General features: G+C 46.8%; 1 long non-coding RNA gene across 1 annotated transcript; it reads left to right on the top strand.

Moving 5' to 3' along the window:
- Positions 1-1118: 1118 nt before the first annotated feature.
- LOC127676113 (uncharacterized) lies at positions 1119-1567 on the top strand. The gene is made up of 2 exons (XR_007975662.1): positions 1119-1325; positions 1432-1567. It is a non-coding gene; the product is annotated as an uncharacterized LOC127676113 (long non-coding RNA).
- The last annotated feature ends 18433 nt before the right edge of the window (positions 1568-20000 follow it).

Here is a 20000-nt window from a genome sequence, read left to right as displayed (position 1 = left end):
CGGGAGGAAACCCCTCGAGGTCATAGCACACCCTTCCGAAGATCGCTAGAGAAGGACTTTCTCACCGAGGGCGGGACGGACCCAACGCGGCGAGCCCCGGGAACCGAGAGCTGCAACGCCACAAGCAGTGTCGGAAACAAGACCCACACGCGGCAGGGTGCACGCGGGGAGGGGGGCCTGCGGTATCGGTAAGGGTATTCTGAGCATCCGCGGACAGAGGAGACCTGCGACAGGCATCCCCGAGAGCCGGGCCTTGCAAACCTCACACAGAGTCCACACAGAGCAAGGACGGCCGCGAAACGCTCAGCACCACCCTACGCGCACACCTACGGATGAAGGCGGGAAGCGGTGCGCGGGGTGGGCGCTCACCCAGCGAGGAGGGGTCGGCCCCTGCTTCCTCTCGCTCAGGCACCAGACGCCTCGTTTCTACCGCCTCGACCCCCCTTTTCTTCACCAGGCGTCTCGAGCTAGAACCGACAGAACGGGAACAAAGCAACGCAGCCAGACGGAGCACGGGAGGCACGCCGGGGAACGGGAAGCGCCACCGCCGACTCGGAAGCGGGCACCTTTGGGGTCAGAGCCCGGAACGCTCCAGGAGCACCGCGAGCTAAGCAGAGGCAAAGCACGCGCACACCGCACGGGAAGGGTGTGCACCGCAACAGACCAGCAGCCCTCCCCGGCTCGGAGAGAAGGAGGTCACAAATGGAAACACAAATCGAGTGAGGCGCACCAGGACAGCCAAAGCTGCCTTGACGCGTCCACGAGGACTCCGCGAACCACAGCGGGAGGTGCGCGCGGGTCAGTGGCTCGGACCGGACAGCCGCACCCCTGCCTTCCCCCACACCACCGACACCAGATGGGGAGGAGAGACGCGGGGCCCGCTGGCAGAACGAGAAGAGCGGTCGCCATTCGCCATGAATGACCATTCGCCATGAATGTCCGTCCCTCGCCTGGCGCGGCTTAGGCCCCGGCCCGAAGAGAACGCAGGAGCACCACATCGATCCAAAGGGAGCAAGAGCACCCCATCGGGAACAACGAGCGTGCAAGACGCAATACCGAAGCGGGCAGAGCGAGGGCACACACCGAGAACGGGAGGAGCAGCCACCGGACAAAACTGGCAAAAAAAGCCCAAGAAGTACTTTGAGGGGAGGAGGAAAGTAGTGCTCTCGGGAGGCACGGCAAACGGTAGGCGGAGGTTCGGGAACTCCCCCCCCCCCCAAAAAAAAAAAAAAAAAAAAAAAAAAAAAAAGCCCCAGGAAGAAGCACTTCGGGGGGGGAGGAAAAAGAGCAGTGCGCTCGGGAGGCACGGAAAACGGTAGGCAGAGGTTCGGGAACTCCAGAAAGAAAAAAAAAAAATGCCCCAGGAAGAAGCACTTCGAGGGGAGGAAAAAGCAGTACGCTCGGGAGGCACGGAAAAAACGGTAGGTGGAGATTCGGAAACTCCAGAAAGAAAAAAATAATGCCCCAGGAAGAAGCACTTCGAGGGGAGGAAAAAGCAGTGCGCTCGGGAGGCACGGAAAACGGTAGGCGGAGGTTCGGGAACTCCAGAAAAAAAAAAAAAAAGCCAGTGAGTGAGCGGGATGAGCACCGGGGTACACTAACGCAGAATAGGTGTCCCCACCACCACTGGTGCCACCGTTCTACCCGGCACAGGTGACAACAACCACCGGGAGAAACAAAAACACAACAGACACGCAAGATACAGCACTCGGTTGTCACAAGCCAAAGAGTACGAGCCAGCACGGGAAGAAGCGTGTGCCAAGGCTCAGCTTCAGGCGCTGCCGAAAGACCCGAGGGCAGAAACGAAAGAGTAGGCCGGACAAGCAAAACAGCCTCAGAAAGGGTCTTTCCAAGTCCTATAGTTCTCATCAGACACAGGACAGCGTGTCCTATAGATCTCCAGGTCCAATATGAACAGAGAGCAAGGATCAAAACCATAAAAGACACAGGGAGGAAATTCACAGGCTACACGGAACACCTGGAAGTCATTCTCGGGAAGCTGTCTCAAACCTGTCCCCATGAGCAAGAGAACCGGACCTCAAAGGAACAACTGGTCGACCTTGTAACCGTGTTTACTGCAAGACCGCGAGGGCCATGATAGGAGACCGCTTCCACAGTTCTTACTCGGACTCACAAAGCAAGATCCCGGCTGAGGGGCACCGAGAGGGACCCTGCAGTTACAGGGGGGAGAAAGACTAGGAAGCTCCACCGAGCCGGGCCACAGCCGCGTGAAAGCCGAGAACAAGACACCCTCTCGGCTTCAGAAATCCAGAGCACCCGCTGAGGGAGCCTGGAGGCGGAAAACAAAAATAAAATAAAGCTCCGAACCTCCAACGAGACGGGCCACAGCTGCGCGAAAGCCGAGGACAAGACACCCTCTCCGCTTCAGAAATCCAGACCACCCGCTGAGGGAGCCTGGAAGAGGAAAGAAAAAAAAAAAAAAAAAAAAGCTCCGAACCTCCAACGAGCCGGGTTACAGCCTTGTGAAAGCCCAGGACAAGACACCCTCTCGGCTTCAGAAATCCAGAGCACCCGCTGAGGGAGCCTGGAGGCGGAAAACAAAAATAAAATAAAATAAAAAGCTCCGAACCTCCAACGAGCCGGGTTACAGCCTTGTGAAAGCCCAGGACAAGACACCCTCTCGGCTTCAGAAATCCAGAGCACCCGCTGAGGGAGCCTGGAGGCGGAAAACAAAAATAAAAAAATAAAAAGCTCCGAACCTCCAACGAGCCGGGTTACAGCCTTGTGAAAGCCCAGGACAAGACACCCTCTCGGCTTCAGAAATCCAGAGCACCCGCTGAGGGAGCCTGGAGGCGGAAAACAAAAATAAAATAAAATAAAAAGCTCCGAACCTCCAACGAGCCGGGTTACAGCCTTGTGAAAGCCCAGGACAAGACACCCTCTCGGCTTCAGAAATCCAGAGCACCCGCTGAGGGAGCCTGGAGGCGGAAAACAAAAATAAAAAAATAAAAAGCTCCGAACCTAAAAACGAGCCGGGTTACAGCCTTGTGAAAGCCCAGGACAAGACACCCTCTCGGCTTCAGAAATCCAGACCACCCGCTGAGGGAGCCTGCTGGAGGAAAGAAAAAAAAAAAAAAAGCTCCGAAGCTCCACCGAACCGGGCCACAGCCGCCTGACAGCCGAGAACAAGACACCCTCTCGGCTTCAGAAATCCAGAGCTCCCGATGAAGGAGCACACTCCGGGGCAGGACTTCTGGTCGACCTGAGCAAGCTGCCCCCAACCAGCGTGTTTGTTCCAATAGGTTGTGCAGTCACTACCAACCCCTACATAACTCTCCGGGTACAATCTCCTACGTAGAGAAAAATCTTTAAACTCGGCGCAGTCTCCGGGACGCACCCGCCTGCTTGCCCGGCCTCCCGTCACCCTGGCCGGCTCACAGCAGGCACTTCCTCCTCCTTCGTCACGGACCGGGGACCAGGAACGTTGCGGGAAATTGTCACCACTAGGTGTCGCCCGACAACCAAGCAAACCAATACAGATCGCTCACGCGCCGCCAGCCACACTCACTCAGTCTCTCCCCGGAGGGTCCTCCTTAGCTCAAGGGGACACTCACCCACGCATGACGGAGCAGAGTACCCACCACTCCTCCCGAGTGGCACAAACAGTTCCCGCTTTCCCGCCTGAAACTAGTGAACGCTGGCTGGACTCGGGCCGACCCCCTCAGGCACCCAAAAGCCAAAGTATGGCCGGGAGCTGAGAAAACAGGCTTAATCATTCTCTAAGTGAAAGGACGCGACTAACAGTCGGTTAGCGGGCCAAGGAACAGGCACAATTAGCAGAAGGGAGCCTCCAAACACGGTGGAAGAGGAGGGTGTGGCGGCGGACATTTTTGTCTCTCTCATTCTGTTTTCTGTTTCATGTTCCTCTCCTCCTTGCCACCACCGCTGCCTGCCCTCCCGCCCTCACTCACCCGTCCGCCCACCCACTGTCCCCTTTTCAAAGACTAAATACAGAGTTAAATTTCAAAAGTGGTAGGATGGTGAAAAATCCCATTTCTGTCTTTGCTTCCTTGCTTGCTTGCTTGCTTGCTTGCTTGCTTGCTTGCTTGCTGTTTGTTTGTTTGCTTGCTTGTTTGTTTTTGTTCTGTTTTGTTTTTCTAGGAATACCTTTTCAAAGTGATTTGTTTTCACTTTGGCCAGAAAGTAATTATTTTTTGCACTGCTTTCCTTTGGTCATGTGAGTGGTGGTGGTGGTGGTGGTGGTGGTGTGTGTGTGTGTGTGTGTGTGTGTGTGTGTGTGTGTGTGTGTGTGTGTTGGTATATCTGTTCTTTTTCTTCCTTCCTTCCTTCCTTCCTTCCTTCCTTCCTTCCTTCCTTCCTTCCTTTCTTCCTTCCTACCAATAGCTTATCTGCCTATTTCCAGTTCCTGACTGCTAGAGTTACTGAGTTTATACAATACAGAGTTCAGCAAGGACACCAGGGATACACCTGGGGGTCTGAGATCATCAGAGATCAGCATTAGTGGCAAGGGGGGGATTTCCTACCAAGGTGGTTACAAATAGAATATATTGCCAGACAACTTGGGAAGATGGGGAGGAGAGGGAGGAGGAGGGGAATAACAAATGTGATGATGTTTAAGATAATTTTGATAGACTCCTTCATTCACAGCAGCACTCAGAGGGAAAAAAAAAAAAAGGCTAAGAGCCTGCCTCAGTGAGACCATGTGTCTGGGTCCCAGAGGGTTAGGGAGGAATAACAATCAATAATTCTTTCTGGCCAGCAGATAGAGTAGAATAAAATCAAATGAAAAAGTAAAGTAAAAATCGAATGAACCACAGAAAAGACACATCGTAAGCACAGAGTTTCCTCAAAAAGCTGAAAGGGGCCGACTTTGGAAAGAAACACGAAAGCAAAAAGCAGTTTCTCTCCCACACCACCAAACACAACTCGACCACAATACCATCCCGATTCATTGTGTTCTTTTGGCCGGGTGGTGGTGGTGCAGGGCTTTAATCCCAGCATCTGGAAGGTAGAGGCAGGTGGATTTCTGAATTTGAGGCCAGTCTGGTCTAAAAGTGAGTTCAGGACAGGCTGTACAGAGAAACCCTGTCTCAAAAAAAAAAAAAAAAGAAAAGAAAAAGAAAAAAGAAAAGAAAAGAAAGAAAGAAAAGAAAAGAAAAGAAAAGAAAAGAAAAGAAAAGAAAGAAAGATTGGGTTCTTTTGATTCCAATCTGGGTGTTGGTTGGACGATTGATCAGGTATCTGTCTCCGTGTCTCCCTTCCTCTCAACAGAATTGATGAATGTTATAGTGAGATGGCCAGATTTTTTTTTTTTTTTTGAGACAGCATTTCTCTGTGTAGCCCTGACTGTCCTGGAACTCACTGTACACCAGGCTGGCCTCGAACTCAGAAATTCGCCTGCCTCTGCTTTCCACTGCCCAGCGAACCCCAACATCTTATCTGCATATTTCCAGCTCCTGACTTCTAAAACTACTGAGTTTATTACATAATACAGTGTTCAGCAAGGCAGGCAGGTACACCCCTGGGGTCAGAGAGAGAGACAGAGACAAAGAGAGAAAGAGAGAGACAGAGAAAGAGAAAGAGAGAGACAGAGAGAAAGAAACAGATTGGAGAGAGAGACAGAGACAAGAGAGAGAGAGAGAGAGAGAGAGAGAGAGAGAGAGAGAGAGAGAGAGAGAGAGAGAGAGAGACAGAGAGAGAGGAGAGAGGGGGAAAGAGAGAGAGAGAAAGGAGAGAGAGGGAAGAGAGACAGAGAGGGAGGAGAGACAGAGAGGGAGGAGAGACAGAGAGAGAGAAGAAGGAGAGAGACAGAGAGAGAGGAAGGAGAGAGGAAAGACAGAGACAGAGAGTGACAGAGAGAGAGAGAGAGAGAGAGAGAGAGAGAGAGAGAGAGAGGAAGGAGAGAGAGGAGAGACAGACAGACAGAGACAGACAGAGAGACCATAAATCAGGCACCCAGCACCACCTTCCCTTGATTGTTTGTTTTACCCCAGGTTAATAATTACAGTTATATTTTTCCTGTTCATTGACTTAGTTGGGGCAGGCAGGGGATTCTCTACATAGCCCTGGAAATCACTATCTAGATCAGACCTGCCTCCAATTCACAGCATTGCCTCTGTTTCCTTCCTTCCTGAGTGATGGGATGAAAGGCGTGTATGACCACACCCGGTTCTGTTATTTCATTAACCCCAGGAAAGGTTATTTTGGATATTGTTTTGTTTTGCTCTCTGTTTTAGATTTCTTTTTCTTTTTCTTTACTGTATGTTTAGTTCAAATTCAATGTGTGTGTGTGTGTGTGTGTGTGTGTGTGTGTGTAAGTAATACAATAAAAAAAAAAATAGAGTGTCTAGATAAGCATGATGCCTGGAATTTTAAGATGCTCAATTTCTTCAGAAGCTTTGTTTAATTTCATTTTTAAGGATCTTTTATTTATGTATTTATTTATTTATTATTTATTTATTTATATGAGTACCCTGCAGCTGACTTCAGACACACACCAGAAGAGTGCATTGGATCCCATGACAGGCAGTTTGCAAGTCAGCATGTGTTGGCTGACAATTGATCTCAGAACCTCTGGAAGAGCAATCAGTGCTCTTAACTGCTGAGCCACCTCTCCAGCCCTCCACAAGCTTTATTTTATTTTATTTTATTTATTTATTTATTTATTTATTTATTTATTTATTTATTTATTTATTTATTTTGGTTTTTCAAGACAGGGTTTCTCTGTATAGTCCTGGCTGTCCTGGAACTCACTCTGTAGACAGACCTCGAACTCAGAAATCCACCTGCCCTGCCTCCCAAGTGCTGGGATTAAAGGCGTGTGCCACCACTGCCCGGCGCTTTATTTTATTAAACATTAAACATAAAGTAGAAATTCCAAATCATGTAAATATTGTGTAGATTTTGCCTCACAAATCCCTGAGCTGGCAGGGCGAGGTTGTAGTCTTCCTCTTTGTGTTAGGGTGTGTTAGCAACTCCATTAGCATTTCCAAAGAGCCTAGGGTTTTGGTTCAGCTGGTGCCTGAGCCAACGTGGCCCTGAAAGACAGTGAGTTCAGACATTCAAGCTGAAATATCACTCACTCGCAGACTTCACGCGTGAAATTTGCCTCCAGAGAGACATGGCTCAGCAGTAAAGTGCACCAGGCCAGGGAATGTGCAGACTTCACAGACTGGCAGGAATGTGCAGCCAGCTCAGCAATGCTCTGCTCCACCCCTCCCCCACCCCCCACCCCCAGGGAGAAGGAGGAAGAAGGCAGTGTGTGGGAGGGGCAGGGAGCTGTTGAGAGAGAGTTGAGATGGGGGGGGGGACAAATCAATAAACTGGAGACTTCGTTCATTTATTTACCTTATTGGGTGTATGGTGGAAGAGGGAAAATGAATCAAAAGGGTGCATTGGATCCCATGACAGGCAATTTGCAAGTCACCATGTGTTGGCTGGGAAATGAGCTCAGGACCTCTGGAAGAGCAGTCAGTGCTCTTAACCACTGAGCCACCTCTCCTGCCCTCCACCTGTTTTTGTTTTGTTTTGTTTGTTTTTTCAAGACAGGGTTTCTCTGTACAGCCCTGGTTGTCCTGGAACTCACTCTGTAGACCAGGCTGGCCTCAAACTCAGAAATCTGCCTCTTTCTGCCTCCTGAGTGCTGGGATTAAAGGTGTGCGCCACCACTTCCTGGCTCCTGTAAAGTAAAGAAATACTTTAGGGTATAAATTTCCTCTTTTACAGAATTCCACAATTTTTGGTATATTATAGGATATTTTGGCACACCCCTAAGCATTTTATTGTGTCCCTGCGATTCTTTGATATTTACATTCATTGCAGGAGATGGTAAAGAATGTGGTTAGTTGGTTTTGCTTCTTTTCTGAGACCGGGTCTTCCTAGGTATCCCAAGCGGGCCTTGAACTCAGGGCCCTCTATCATCTGCCTGATGACTGATGGGGATCCTGGGGAAAAAAAAATAGATGTTTTATAATTGAGTGTCTTTTCAGGGACAGAGCACTCACCTTTAGTCCCACTACTCAGGAGGCTGAGACCAGAAGATTGCATGTTTAACACCAACCTGGGCAACATAGTAAAAGCCTGTCTCCCCAAATTAAAAAAAATAAATAAATAAAAAATAAAAACCAACAAAAGGATGCCCACAAAATACACAGAGCACACAACCACCAATGGTGTGTGTGTGGGTTCATTCAATCCACTGAGACAAACGAGGAGACAAAGCAACTTCCAAACAACACAAATATGTTTATCATGGTTTAAGAAGCTGCAATTTTGGTGAAGGTCTGTAAGTATCCTTGTAGTTTACAAGATGGCCTTCTTTGGTAAATCAGACAGTTAGAAGGAGTACTGTATTCCTACAACTCAAATCCAGCCTAAATTCTTAATACTATTACACACTGCTAGACAAGATACAGTGTATAATCTCTATCGTTAAAAGTCCTATGTTGGATACAGAGGAGCTTGTCCCTAATGCCAGCAATAAAGAAACAGAAGCAGGTTGGAGAATGGCCTGCTCTTCACAGTAGTTATAGGCCAGCTGCATCTACATAGTGAACTCTACTCAAACAAGCAAGCAAGCAAGCAAGCAAGCAAACAAACAAATAAATTAAAAAAAATCAATCCATATTTGAAACTTTGGATTTGGCTCAGCTGAAAAGACTGTCCCTGGAACACACTAATAAAAGTTAAGGAAAAAATCACATAGAAAAAGAAAGAAGGCAGGAGGCTGGAAAGCAGGAGGCTGGACGGGAGCAGGCTGGAAGGCAGCAGGCTGGAAGTCTGTCCCCACCATCACAAGACCCTAGATATAGTTCCCATATGAAAAGTAACTCTACTAACTGAAGACTTACCTGGTGTCATAACAAACACCTTACACAAAATGTAAATGTGAGGAAAACATATTTGTTCAAAGACTGTGACAGACGACTAAACACATGGACAGAGGAAGTCACAGGTGGGAGAGGGCAAACTTGCTCGGGCCTGTGGAGAGGATGACAGGCAAGGAAGACGATCTCTGAGGAGCAGGCAGTCATGAATGGGAAAAAGCTGGGCAATCTATTGTCAGGGCCCCAGGAACCTTCAAGGGCAGACAAAGGAGGGATGCTGGGGGATGAACACAATATACACTGGTTGAGGCAGCACAGGCTTGGGTGTCTGGGCTCAGAATTCCTGTGGGATCCATGACAGAGAGCTGGCAAGCACAGCAGAATCATGGGGATTGTAAGCAACAGTCACCTTAATGTACAGCAACACAACCCTGTCCCCATTTGACCAAGCCCAGATTGGACTCTAAAACCCACCCAGCCCATCCTGACCCAAACCACACGGGGATCCCACCTTGCCAAGTAAGGGGGGCAGAAAAGGCTACTCCCACCCCTCACCCTCTCCCTCTACTTGGGAGGAGTCTCCGAGGAACCCAGCCACCACCCACCTCTTTAGCCTGCCTTAAGAGGTCTAGGGAGCTGTGGGGGGCCTGTGATAGTGGGTCTGCTTGTGTCTTGTGTCTCTGTCTGTCTGTCTGTCTGTCTGTCTGTCTGTCTGTCTGTCTGCCTGTCTGTCTCTGTTTAATGTTGCATGGGTGAATTTTGAGAGGATTAGCACATTTATGTGTGAGTGTTGTGAGAATTGGTAGACCCTGGTGCGTGAGTTCATGTGCTGGTATGTGTGGGTGTGAAAGCACGCAAGAGACTGTGTGACGGGTGTGAGAGTGTGTGTTGCCATCCTGCCTTCTGCTAATGCGCCTCTGTGTGTGTGTGTGTGTGTGTGTGTGTGTGTGTGTGTGTGTGTAGCATGAGGGCCCTTCCTGCATACTTGCTCTTATCAGCCAGTACACACAAGTGTGTGTGCCTGGGGGATTGGGTGGGTGTGCCAGTCCGCTAGTGTGGGAGTGCTGCGTGTATATATGTGTGTGTATGTGTGATGGCATGTGTGCTTTGGGGCCTGGAAGCGCTCCAGTGTGATCATGCTTGTGAGTGCGTGTGTGAATGTGCGTGTGTGCGCAGGCATGCGTGTAACCGGTGCTCAAGTTCCCACTTCTGTGCATCAGTAGCATGTCTGGGCCGTCTCGCTTTCTCGCCCGGGTGCGCCCGCGAGCCCTTGCTTGTGTCGGGCTCACTGTGCCCCTGTGTGGGTATTGTGTGTGTGCGCCCGCTCGCTCCAAAGGGAGGGCAGGGAGAGTGCCTGGCTCCCGGGATAGCCTGTGCCGCTGGGTGTGGCTGTGCGGATGCTGGGTGGGATGGGATGCCAGCCATCCACAGTCGGTCGAATTCCCGTGCGTGTCCAGGCTGAGGGTCCCAGTTCGGGGCGCAGGGATGGACAGAGGGACAGAGGGACGGACGGTGCAGTGAGCGAGGTGGGGCCCAGCGTCCCCGATTCCAGATTCCAGAAGCTGGACCGTCCTCCTAGTCCTCCTCGTGCGTCCAGGGCAAGAGGAAGTCACGGGTGGGTGGGTGAGGACGCTGGTCCGAGAGAGAGAGAGAGAGAGAGAGAGAGAGAGAGAGAGAGAGAGAGAGAGAGCGAGAGAGGAAGGAGAGAGAGGAGAAACAGACAGACAGAGACAGACAGAGAGACCATAAACCAGGCACCCAGCACCACCTTCCCTTGTTTGTGTGTTTGTTTTATCCCAGGTTAATAATTATAGTTATATGTTTCCTGTTCATTGACTTAGTTGGGGCAGGCAGGGGAGTCTCTACATAGCCCTGGAAATCACTATCTAGATCAGACCTGCCTCCAATTCACAGCATTGCCTCTGTTTCCTTCCTTCCTGAGTGATGGGATGAAAGGCGTGTATGGCCACAGCCGGTTCTGTTATTTCATTAACCCCAGGAAAGGTTATTTTGGATATTGTTTTGGTTTGCTCTCTGTTTTAGATTCCTTTTTCTTTTTCTTTACTGTATGTTTAGTTGAAATTCAACTTGTGTGTGTGTGTGTGTGTGTGTGTGTGTGTGTGTGTGTGTGTGTTTCCCCGGAAGGTGTGATTGCTCATTGACCTCACCAAGATGGAAGGTGACCTGTGGATGGCAGCCATCTTAGCTGCCGGCTGACTGACCTCACCAAGATGGAGGGTGCCGGCCACGTGTGACCTACCTTGCCCTTTCTTTCCCAGCCGCTAGGGGACCAGAACTGCAGCTAAACCAGTGTAGAACGGTGAGAAGGCACTGAAAAGCCACCAGAAAGAAGCCACAGCCACCTGTTTTTCTCCTGCTTTTTGTCTATTACTTTTAAGTGTCAGATGAATCGAACCTTTTAAATTTTTTGTTATTTTTGTATTAAAATGCATAATAAAAGATAAATATAATCAGTCATCCTGGAACTCCTCTTGTATGCCAGGCAGACTTAGTTACTTGGTTAGTTAGCTAGACAGTCAAAATAGGTTAAAATTTATATAAACATAAATATCAGTCACTAAGAATGATAATGTAATTCACACTGTCTGAAGCAAAAAGAAGGAAGGAAGAAAGGAAGGAAGGAAGAAAGGAAGGAAGGAAGGAAGGAAGGAAGGAAGGAAGGAAGGAAGGAAGGAAGGAATAAGTAATGCTTAGTTTTTATTTATTTGAAACAAGGTTTCTTGGGGGGGGGGGGAGGGCGTTAGAGACAGGGTTTCTCTGTGTAGCCCTGGCTGTCCTGGAACTCACTCTGTAGACGGACCAAGCTGGCCTCGAACTCAGAAATCCACCTGCCCTGCCTCCCAAGTGCTGGGATTAAAGGCGTGTGCCACCACCACTGCCCGGCGCTTTATTTTATTAAACATTAAACATAAAGTAGAAATTCCAAATCATGTAAATATTGTGTAGATTTTTGCCTCACAAATCCCAGAGCTGGCAAGGCTAGGCCATAGTCTTCCTCTTTGTGTTAGGGTGTGTTAGCAACTCCATTAGCATTTCCAAAGAGCCTAGGGTTTTGGTTCAGCTGGTGCCTGAGCCAAAGTGGCCCTGAAAGACAGTGAGTTCAGACATTCAAGCTGAACTATCACTCGCTCGCAGACTTCACGCGTGAAATTTGCCTCTGGAGAGACATGGCTCAGCAGTAAAGTGCACCAGGCCAGGGAATGTGCAGACTTCACAGACTGGCAGGAATGTGCAGCCAGCTCAGCAATGCTCTGCTCCACCCCTCCCCCACCCCCCACACCCAGGGAGAAAGAGGGAGAAGGCAGTGTGGGGGAGGGGCAGGGAGCTGTTGAGAGAGAGTTGAGGTGGGGGGGGAGCAAATCAATAAACTGGAGACTTCGTTCATTTTTTTTAGATTTGTTTCTCTTTCTTTCTTTCTTTCTTTCTTTCTTTCTTTCTTTCTTTCTTTCTTTCTTTCTTTCTTTCTTTCTTTCTTTCTTTCTTTTTTTTTTTGAGACAGGCTTTCTCTGTGTAGCCCTGGCTGTCTTGGAGCTCACTCTGTAGACCAGGCTAGCCTCAAACTCAGAAATCCGCCTGCCTCTTCCTCCCAGAGTGCTGGGATTACAGGTGTGTGCCACCACTGCCCGGCTGCTTTATTTTCTTCTTAATGTGTACTTTTCTTTTTCTTTAGATTCTGAGTCAGGGTCACCCAGGAAAGAAATACCACCCTCTGAATTCTTTTTTTTTTTAATTCGATATATTTTTTTATTTACATTTCCAATGATTTCCCATTTTCTGCCCCCCCCCACTCCCCAAAAGTCACATAAGCCCCTTTCCCTCCCCTTGTTCTCCCATCCACCTCTTCCCACTTCCCTGTTCTGGTTTTGCCCTATACTGGCACACTGAGTCTTTCCAGAACCAGGGGCCACTCCTCCGTTCTTCTTGTACCTCATTTGATGTGTGGATTATGCTTTGGATATTCCAATTTTCTAGGCTAATAGCCACTTATTAGTGAGTGCATACCATGATTCTCTGAATTGTTTTTCTTGCCCCCACACTACTTGTCATCCTGTAGATAACAGGGATGTAAAGGCAATTTACATGTGGAGAATTGTAAGGAAGCTCTTCTGCTCTAGAGAGCACCTTTGAAATGACACGAGACTCACAACAATCATTTGCTTGGAAATATAATGTTTGGGGGAAAATCTATGTGTGGATTTCCAGACGGGAGAACAAAACAAAACAATAAAAAACAAACAAACAAACAAACAAACAAAACAAACAGAAACCAGAAACAAAGAGACAAAACAGAACTCATGAGAACACTTAAGGCAGAGTAGTAGTAACTGATGCCAGTTTTTATTGTTTAAGCTACTATTTGGTTGGGGTTGTGAAAGGGAAAAACTCCGTTGAGTGAGTATTTTGCACTGGGATTAAGGTTGTGTGCACCACCAGGAGTTGCTGAATTTCTTAAAAAAAGAAAACCAATGAAGAAAGAAAGATCCAGAGTTCCATTCCCACCAACTACATGGTGGGAATTACAATCAATCAATCAATCAAACAAACAAATAAATAAATCGTCAGTCTTTACAAATTAGACTCGGAGCACCACCAGGCAGGCCTCCAAGGAAACCAGTTTGTTTGCTTTATTTTCTTCTCCTTCTCCTTTTTTTTTTTTTAGATTTGTTTCTTTTTCTTTTTTTCTTTTTCTTTTTCTTTTTTTTTCTTTCTTTTTTTTTTTTTTTTTTTTTTGAGACAGGCTTTCTCTGTATAGCCCTGGCTGTCTTGGAGCTCACTCTGTAGACCAGGCTGGCCTCAAACTCAGAAATCTGCCTGCCTCTTCCTCCCAGAGGGCTGGGATTACATACAGGTGAGCGCCACCACTGCCCGGCTGCTTTATTTTCTTCTTCTTCTTTTTTTTTTTTTTTCCCATTTTTTCCCCATTTTTTTTATTCGATATAATTTATTTACATTTCAAATGATTTCCCCTTTTCTAGCCCCCCCCTCCCCAAAAGTCCCATAATCCCCCTTCTCTTCCCCTGTCCTCCCTCCCACCCCTTCCCAGTTCCCCGTTCTGGTTTTGCCGGATACTGTTTCACTGAGACTTTCCTGAACCAGGGACCACTCCTCCTTTCTTTTTGTATCTCATTTGATGTGTGGATTATGTTTTGGGTATTCCAGTTTTCTGGGTTAATAACCACTTATTAGTGAGTGCATACCATGATTCACCTTTTGAGTCTGGGTTACCTCACTTAGTACGATGTTCTCTAGCTCCATCCATTTGCCTAAGAATTTCATGAATATATTGTTTCAAATGGCTGAATAGTACTCCATTGTGTAGATATACCACATTTTTTGCATCCACTCTTCTGTTGAGGGATACCTGGGTTCTTTCCAGCATCTGGCAATTATAAATAGGGCTGCTATGAACATAGTAGAGCATGTACCCTTATTACATGGTGGGGAATCCTCTGGGTATATGCCCAGGAGTGGTATAGCAGGATCTTCTGGAAGTGAGGTGCCCAGTTTTCAGAGGAACCGCCAGACTGATTTCCAGAGTGGTTGTACCAATTTGCAACCCCACCAGCAGTGGAGGAGTGTTCCTCTTTCTCCACACCCTCTCCAGCACCTGCTGTCTCCTGAATTTTTAACCTTAGCCATTCTGACTGGTGTAAGATGAAATCTTAGGGTTGTTTTGATTTGCATTTCCCTAATGACTAATGAAGCTGAGCATTTTTTAAGATGCTTCTCCGCCATCCGAAGTTCTTCAGGTGAGAATTCTTTGTTTAACTCTGTACCCCATTTTTTAATAGGGTTGTTTGGTTTTCTGGAGTCTAACTTCTTGAGTTCTTTATATATATTGGATATTAGCCCTCTATCTGATGTAGGATTGGTGAAGATCTTTTCCCAATTTGTTGGTTGCCGATTTGTCCTCTTGATGGTGTCCTTTGCCTTACAGAAACTTTGTAATTTTATGAGGTCCCATTTGTCAATTCTTGCTCTTAGAGCATACGCTATTGGTGTTCTGTTCAGAAACTTTCTCCCTGTACCAATGTCCTCAAGGGTCTTCCCCAGTTTCTTTTCTATTAGCTTCAGAGTGTCTGGCTTTATGTGGAGGCCCTTGATCCATCACAATCAGTCATGATGGAACTCTGTTCGTCTAACTCCATCTGTAGACAAGGCTAGCCACAAAGTTACAGTGATCTACCTCCCTTTTGCCACTACCACTAGAATCATACTTGTATTGTTGGTTGTGGTGTTGGAGATTGCTTGTTTATTTGTAAGTGTCACCTGGAAATATTCTTTCTTTGATCTGCATACCTTAGAGATGATGGCGTATCTTTAAATAAAATGGGAAAATTAGTTCACACAGGTATGGTTTTCCCCATTATTGTTTTTGTTTCATGTAACTGGGAGCTTCCTCAGACACAACTCTGTAACAGGAAAATGGAAGCTTAACTAACATCCTGGTTCTTCTCCTACCTGTCCTGTTTCTGTCTTTCGTGGGTTCACGTCCCACCACCACCCACAGGGCAAGCCTGACAGCCATTCATAACTCTAACTCTAATTTCAGCACATCTGACATGTGACCCTTCATCTGGCTTTTTTTTTTTTTTTTTTTTTTTTGGACAGGGTTTCTCTTGTATAGCCCTGGCTGTCCTGGAACTCACTCTGTAGACAGACCAAGCTGGCCTCGAACTCAGAAATCCACCTGCCCTGCCTCCCAAGTGCTGGGATTAAAGATGTGTGCCACCACTGCCCGGTGTTTTATTTTATTAAACATTAAACATAAAGTAGAAATTCCAAATCATGTAAATATTGTGTAGATTTTGCCTCACAAATCCCTGAGCTGGCAGGGCGAGGCTGTAGTCTTCCTCTTTGTGTTAGGGTGTGTTAGCAACTCCATTAGCATTTCCAAAGAGCCTAGGGTTTTGGTTCTGCCTGTGCCTGAGCCAAAGTGGCCCTGAAAGACAGTGAGTTCAGACATTCAAGCTGAACTATCACTCGCTCGCAGACTTCACGCGTGAAATTTGCCTCTGGAGAGACATGGCTCAGCAGTAAAGTGCACCAGGCCAGGGAATGTGCAGACTTCACAGACTGGCAGAAATGTGCAGCCAGCTCAGCAATGCTCTGCTCCACCCCTCCCCCACCCCCCACACCCAGGGAGAAAGAGGGAGAAGGCAGTGTGGGGGAGGGGCAGGGAGCTGTTGAGAGAGAGTTGAGGTGGGGGGGGAGAAAATCAATAAACTGGAGACTTCGTTCATTTTTTTTAGATTTGTTTCTCTTTCTTTCTTTCTTTCTTTCTTTCTTTCTTTCTTTCTTTCTTTCTTTTTTTTTTTTGAGACAGGCTTTCTCTGTGTAGCCCTGGCTGTCTTGGAGCTCACTCTGTAGACCAGGCTAGCCTCAAACTCAGAAATCCGCCTGCCTCTTCCTCCCAGAGTGCTGGGATTACAGGTGTGTGCCACCACTGCCCGGCTGCTTTATTTTCTTCTTAATGTGTACTTTTCTTTTTCTTTAGATTCTGAGTCAGGGTCACCCAGGAAAGAAATACCACCCTCTGAATTCTTTTTTTTTTTTTACTTCGATATATTTTTTATTTACATTTCAAATGATTTCCCATTTTCTGCCCCCCCCCCACTCCCCAAAAGTCACATAAGCCCCTTTCCCTCCCCTTGTTCTCCCATCCACGCCTTCCCACTTCCCTGTTCTGGTTTTGCCCTATACTGGCACACTGAGTCTTTCCAGAACCAGGGGCCACTCCTCCGTTCTTCTTGTACCTCATTTGATGTGTGGATTATGCTTTGGATATTCCAATTTTCTAGGCTAATAGCCACTTATTAGTGAGTGCATACCATGATTCTCTGAATTGTTTTTCTTGCCCCCACACTACTTGTCATCCTGTAGATAACAGGGATGTAAAGGCAATTTACATGTGGAGAATTGAAAGGAAGCTCTTCTGCTCTAGAGAGCACCTTTGAAATGACACGAGACTCACAACAATCATTTGCTTGGAAATATAATGTTTGGGGGAAAATCTATGTGTGGATTTCCAGACGGGAGAACAAAACAAAACAATAAAAAACAAACAAACAAACAAACAAACAAAACAAACAGAAACCAGAAACAAAGAGACAAAACAGAACTCATGAGAACACTTAAGGCAGAGTAGTAGTAACTGATGCCAGTTTTTATTGTTTAAGCTACTATTTGGTTGGGGTTGTGAAAGGGAAAAACTCCGTTGAGTGAGTATTTTGCACTGGGATTAAGGTTGTGTGCACCACCAGGAGCTGCTGAATTTCTTAAAAAAAGAAAACCAATGAAGAAAGAAAGGTCCAGAGTTCCATTCCCACCAACTACATGGTGGGAATTACAATCAATCAATCAATCAATCAAACAAACAAATAAATAAATCGTCAGTCTTTACAAATTAGACTCGGAGCACCACCAGGCAGGCCTCCAAGGAAACCAGTTTGTTTGCTTTATTTTCTTCTCCTTCTCCTTTTTTTTTTTTTTTTTTTTTTAGATTTGTTTCTTTTTCTTTTTTTTTTTTTTTTTTTTTTTTTTTTTTTTTTTTTTGAGACAGGCTTTCTCTGTATAGCCCTGGCTGTCTTGGAGCTCACTCTGTAGACCAGGCTAGCCTCAAACTCAGAAATCCGCCTGCCTCTTCCTCCCAGAGTGCTGGGATTACAGGTGTGTGCCACCACTGCCCGGCTGCTTTATTTTCTTCTTAATGTGTACTTTTCTTTTTCTTTAGATTCTGAATCAGAGTCACCCAGGAAAGAAATACCACCATCACCACCCTCTGAATTCTTTTCCTTGGCCCTCCCCATTCCCCCCTCCCCCACCCCCACACTTGTTATCCTCTAGATGAGAGGGATGTAAATCGTAAAGCCAATTTACATGTAGAGAACTGTAAGGGAGCCCTTCTGATCTAGAGAGTACCCTTGAAATGAAATATAAAATAATATAATATAATATTTGGGGGAAAGTATATGTGCGGATTTATAGACAGGAGAACAAACAAAACAATCAAAAACCAAAAACAAATAAGAAAACAAAAAGAAAAACAACAGAAACAAAGAAACAAAACAAAACTCATGCTGACTACATAGAGATCAAAAGACAGAGTAGTAACGGATGCCTGCCCGTTGATTCCAGGATGACGAAAGAAAGAAAGAAAGAAAGAAAGAAAGAAAGAAAGAAAGAAAGAAAGAAAGAAAGAAAGAAAGAAAGAAAGGAAGGAAGGAAGACAAAAGGAAAAAAGAAAGAAAGAAAGGGAAGGGAAAGGTAAAGGGAAGGGAAGGGAAGGGGGATAATGCTTTCTATATACAAGAAGCAATTGTAATTTTCTACCGTGCCCCCCCCCCCCCCCGCCATGTCTAGTTTGGATTTGATTTTGGTTTATTAAGGAAGTTTCCAATTGACAATGACAAACCTAAGGGCAGGCCATGGGTAGAATTCCGTGGATGGTGAGAAAGGACGTAGGAGGAGCTTTGGGATAGGAAACTATGATCAAAATATAGCGTAGAAAACACAGTTTCTACTGTTAAGAAAAAGCCCACCTCGTCCCCTCCTGCCAAAAAGGCCCCGACAGCAATACTTTACTGACTGACTGACTGACTGACTGCATGTGTCACTTCTCTGCATATCCAATCACTCCCAGCTAGCTAGGTAGTGTGCAATTCTGTCCCCGTTGTGGTATCGAGGGTTAATAAAAAAGGAGAACCACCTATACAGTTATGTGATGCCATCATCCATCAATACTAGGTAGACTTTCCAACACAGAATGAACACACACACACACACACACACACACACACACACACACACACACACACGTACACAGCTGCTCTCAGGGCAGTCAGTCCCAGACACACAGTATTTTAATCCTCAGGTAAACTCTGTAGGAGAAGCCTTACAAATTCATCCGTTCTGCAGGTTGTGCTTGCTTGCTTGCTTGCTTGCTTATTTAGTTTAGACCCCAACTTTTATTTAGTGTCAAAATAAATAAATAAATAAATAAATAAATAAATACTGTCTAGATTCAGCCTTAGAAACCCCTGAGCTGGCAGGGCGAGGCTGGGTGAGAGTGACCCAAGTGAGTGGGGTCTTCCTCTTTCTGCTAGGGTGTGTTCTCAACTCCGTTACCATTTCCAAAGAGCCTAGCTAAGTTATCCTGGATCAATGTGATCCTGAGAGCAAATAGTTCATAGATAGAAGGACACAGATGTGTCGATCCCCACCCCCACAAGGAGACGGAGGAACCAGGGTGGGGGTGGGGGGTGGGGTGGCGTGGTGTGGCGTGGTGTGGTGTGGCGTGGCATGGTGTGGTGTGGTGTGGTGTGGTGTGGTGTGGTGTGGTAGGGGGAGGTGTTGAGGAGGAATTTAGGCCGCTTAAACAAGTAAACAACTGGAAACTTCATTTCTTAATTTTATTGAGTGTACCATGGAAGAGTGAAAATCGGTTAAGAGGGAAGGAGGGAGGGAGGGCCATCTTTCCATACTGGGCTGATTCAAGCCTTGTGAAGTCCAAATGGGCTGGTAAGTATGTTGTCACCGTGTCTTATCGAAAAGACTGTAGTTCTGGCCTCCCATTTGATTTCCAAAGGGCAGTCTGGGTACCCTGCATGAATAGAAAGGGAAATCATGTCAAGTCACACGCAAGCAAGCAAAACCAAAACCAAAAATAATGTCTGTTAAGTTGAGCAGAGCAGAGCATATCAGATCAGATCAGATTCATTCCTCAAAGGCTGATAGTCTGCCAGCTTGGCCTATGGAGTGAAAACAAGTAGGAGAAGGAAGAAAATTATCCTTCTGTTACAGCGTTTCTAAATTTTAAGGAACATTACAGGCCTTGGTGGTCAAACCCTCTGGTTCGCTAGCATCTTCTTCGCATCTGTCAGACAATATGCAATGCCTACCTCCCCGCCCCCCTATACTGTGATGTGGTGTGTGTGTGTGTGTGTGTGTGTGTGTGTGTGTGTGTGTGTGTGTGTGTCGGTTCCACAGCACAACCATCGCTGGAGGATTAAGTAAAGACGGACGAGACAGCTAGGGCTAGCTACAAAATAAAGATAACAGATGCATAGATAAACAGACTCATAGATATGCATAGATAAACAGCAGAGCTCACTTCCATCGGGAATAAAACAAAAAACAAAAAAGGAAGCCAGGAGGGACTGGTCAGCCTCG

The sequence above is a fragment of the Apodemus sylvaticus genome, unplaced genomic scaffold (assembly GCF_947179515.1).
Source record: "Apodemus sylvaticus unplaced genomic scaffold, mApoSyl1.1 scaffold_439, whole genome shotgun sequence".
NCBI classification, from domain to species: Eukaryota; Metazoa; Chordata; class Mammalia; order Rodentia; family Muridae; genus Apodemus; species Apodemus sylvaticus.
This window is presented reverse-complemented; position numbering and strand designations above follow the sequence as displayed.